Below are 4,178 nucleotides of genomic sequence, written 5' to 3'. Positions count from 1 at the left end.
GCTATAACTCAAAACTAGAAATTGTATTGTTATAACTTACTGTTGGTGAAATTACAATAAAAATACAACTGAAAATTACAAGTGAAGAAAATAAAAAAGACTATCTTGTTCTTCTTCGACTAAGGCGCGAATATCTCGCTCTCTTTAAGGAGATTCAAGTCCATTACAGCAAATGTTTCACCACTTCAGCAGTGATACGAGCCAAATGACTAACTTAGCTTTTGATGACATCTTTGGAGGCCAACAAATAGAGACTGAAGACTTGGTCACCTCGAGTATACAAGAACAAGCATGGAGGACCGGTTTTGAGCATGCCATTAAGCAAGGCCGTGTGTGAAAGATTGCTTGGAGTATTAAAGACTTGAGGACTCACGGTTTTGAACCACACTTAATGTCTCACGATTTTTGGAGCATTGAAGAGCCTTAAAACACTCCAAAACCGTCACTCTACTTAAGGGTGTTTTGGTCATTTTGTGCCCTTTCCTTACACTCCATAGGAGCTCCTTTCATTAAGGGCATTAGGGTCATTTTGTCTTCATTTTGTAATAACTATAAGTAGGCTCTTTAGGGTTCATTTCATACTTGGTTATTTATTGATGGAAGACTTTGAAACATTGTAACACCTAATTCTCTCTAGGTTTTGAGAGTAAAACACCTTAGTTGTAGGGTTTGGAAAAGCCAAAATCAAAATGAAGGCTAATTCAAGTGTGGATTCACTTGAGTTACAACTTGGCTTGAAACGTTGGAGCTTGAGGAGGTAACGTCCATCTTGTGTCACCGTAAGGGTTTTGGTGATTGTTTATGTAGGTATTAGAGGTCCTTAGATTTGATACATCTTAAGGTTTCTAGTGTTTATGTAAGCATTTGTCTAACAATCTATCCTTTAACATATTGCATATCTTTTGTGTTTTGTGCTCTTCTTGAAGACTTAAGTAGAAAAGCACTTTAACCTTCTATCTCTTGAAGCGTGTATCGTTGAACCAGAATGGCTTGTTAAGATCTCCCATCTTGACATCCGCGGATTTTTCAGTTGTTGCCATTGAATCTCCTTAAAATTGTTGGTGAAATTACAATAAAAATACAACTTAAAATTACAAGTGAAGAAAATAAAAAAGACTATCTTTTTCTCTTTGGCTGAGGCGCGGATATCTCGCTCTCTTTAAGAAGATTCAAGCTCACTGCAGCAAATGTTTCATCGGCCCAGCAGTAATCTTCTTGAATTGTCCCCTCCAGGATACAACAACCTTCTCACAGAGAATACATAACTCTACGACTATGGACAAGAGTTGAGTTCAAAGCTCCACAAAAAGAATACCTTCCTTCAACTATTAAACTCTTTTTTTTACTAACTTTTGTGAACTCTTTATTTATCTTGTGTATACGTGTACCAAAACCATGCAAGACCACCTCTATTTATAGGTGAAGAAATCTTTCAGGCAATGAATAAGAAGATAAATGAGAGAGTAAAGATGGAATATCAATGGCTTTTAGGTTACAAGAGTTACACCATATAAAGAATATGATAATAGAGGAATAAAGTGTGGAAAGTTACATGTATCTCAAAAAATGGTTGCCAAATGCAACCATAACCAAGAGTTGAATGAGAAGGCATTCATACATACGTCCCTTGCCATTTAATATAATCAGAGTTAAAGGCATATAATGCCATCAATTTAAAGGGATTAAAAAGAACGTTCTGCATATGAATTTAGTGCCTAAATGTAACTTAAAACATTTTAAGGCAAATATTACTAACTGCCAAGAATGAGGAAACGGCCATCATAATATTGATTAAAATATTAATATTAAAATACAACTTCAATCACCCACTCATTTTAATATTAACACAAGAGAGTCCACTAGTTGAAGGAAGACTATCATACACAATGAAGGCGTGCTCTACATTGAACCTCCAATTAGTAAAACAGTAATTTTTACTCCGGAGTTATAGTAGTCTCAGATTTGAACTATGATTGCTTAAGAGAAATAACAAGTTACTGCTTACACATAATAGTGTAAGACCCCATAAGATGCTAGGATTGTTTCAGCTCATTCTTGCATGTAGAAAGGAGTTCAAGACTTAGAATATTTTACTAAGTGTTAGTACTTAGTCATTTCTAGAAATCTCAAACTTTGATGAATTTTAATTCGATCTTCCCTGTCTTGAAACACCAATTTCCAAGTTTATTCAGTATTAGGGTCACTTGTAGGTCATCTCAAGGGAGTTCTAAATTTTTTGAACTAGCGTAAGGGTGAGTTTGGATGTCCAAAATAGCAAAGGATCACGATAGGGCCGCGCCACGAGGGCTAGTTGACCCAAGCCTAGGATCGCGCCGTGAGGGCTGCTTGACCCCGAGCAGGGGTCGCACCGCGAGGGCCGCTTGACCCAAGCAGGAGTCACAGTGCGATAGGGACCCATCAAGCATTTTTTTTATCCGGGTTTGTGGGGGAAATGGGTCATTTTCCCCCTACATTATTCATCCTTAACACGAGATCAAGCCTCTCAAAGGGTAAATTCACTCACTACTTCACAAAATCCTCTCAAGAAAGAAATTATAGTTCATCAAGATCAAGTTCCATGAAATCCCCAACAATCTTTACAAATTATGTCACTCAGGTATGTTAGGTGTTCATCCTTGGGTTTCCTTCCACCCTTGGATTTTAAGAACCCTTTTCAAAACTTAAATTATGATTTCCATGTTACGAATTGAATTATGCTCATGTTTGTGTTGTTGTGTGGGTTTCAATTCAAGATTTAATTATAAGTTTCAAGAACTTAAAATAGCACGTATGTTGTTTGATGTAATTCCCATGTAAAAACCCTTGAAATTGCAAGTTTATGTTGTATTCATGATGCTTATGTGTTGTTCATAGCCATGTGCGTTAATTATGCTCCCCAAGTGTTTGATAGAATGTTCGTGTGAATTGAATAGTGTATTCATGACATGTTATCATGTGTTCTCATTCATGTACAAGTTCATGACCTCCAAGCGTTTGACAAATTATCTCAGTGATTGAATTGTGAATAATTGACTATTGCTATGTTTCAAGATTGGTGATTTGTTATTATTGATACTATCAAGTCCTGGGGGTATTTATTACACAAAATTTAGTTTTTACTTAGTTGCAGTGGTTATAGAATCATCCCAATAAAGGTCAAAACCGTAGTAAATAGTTAATTAACAGAACTCAGTGAACTCAGTCCAGTTCATTTAGTCAACACGATCAGTATCAGTTTAGTCAAGCCTAGTACAGTCTAGTGATCAGTTCAGTGTCGATTCAGTTGGGAGTAGGATTCAGCATTGAGCGAACCCAAGAATACATTCCTGCCAGCAGAGAGTCTGACCCTTAGTACCAGTCCCTGCATTACAGAACTATATAGCCAGCGTAGGGTAAGTCATCCTCCTGCCAGACTAAGGTTTCCACCATCATATATATATATTTCATGAGTCTTTCTGCTAGATTAGGGTTAACCCAGCATTGTTAGTATCCCTTGGCAAGGTGCGAATACCCTTTCAACTGAGGTCAGGTTAGATGAACACTCCCACAGCTACAGTTTCAGTCTCAGTATTCAGTAAAGAACTTAGATAGTTCTATAAACTATGACTATCAATTATCAGTTGCTTAGCCATCAGAAATCAGTACTTCAGTATCAGTCTAAACTTTCAGTTATCAGAACTCAGTACTTCTGTTTTATTATAATTCAGACAGATATTACATGTGCAGTATTGCATATTCAGCATGTTCAGTAGTTACAATTTTACATGTGTTCTCATCCAATTATTTTATAATGTTTATCCAGTCAGTTATCACCTCATGCATATGAACCCATGTATATCAGCCTACCTCACTTAGCATACCAGTACATTCAAAGTACTGATGCATACTCTTTCTTTATGCTATGATGTCTCATATCATAGGTTCAAACGCATAGGATTCCTTATCATACTTAGCAGCTAGGATATCGACAGCAGATTCAAGATTCAGTATTCAGTCCTCATCCATCGAGGATATTATGTTATTTCTGTATTTTAGTTAGTTTAGTAGTTATTACAGTCGAAGTTAGTTGGGGGTTGTCCCATCAACTCCATATTCAAACAGTTAGAGGCATTCAGACTAGCACAGTCAGTTATTCAGTTTTCAGATGTTATTATCAGTACACTCAGTATTTATTTCAG

This window comes from Capsicum annuum, chromosome 12 (genome assembly GCF_002878395.1).
Source record: "Capsicum annuum cultivar UCD-10X-F1 chromosome 12, UCD10Xv1.1, whole genome shotgun sequence".
In the NCBI taxonomy this organism is placed as follows: Eukaryota; Viridiplantae; Streptophyta; class Magnoliopsida; order Solanales; family Solanaceae; genus Capsicum; species Capsicum annuum.
Note: the sequence above shows the minus strand (reverse complement) of the source record.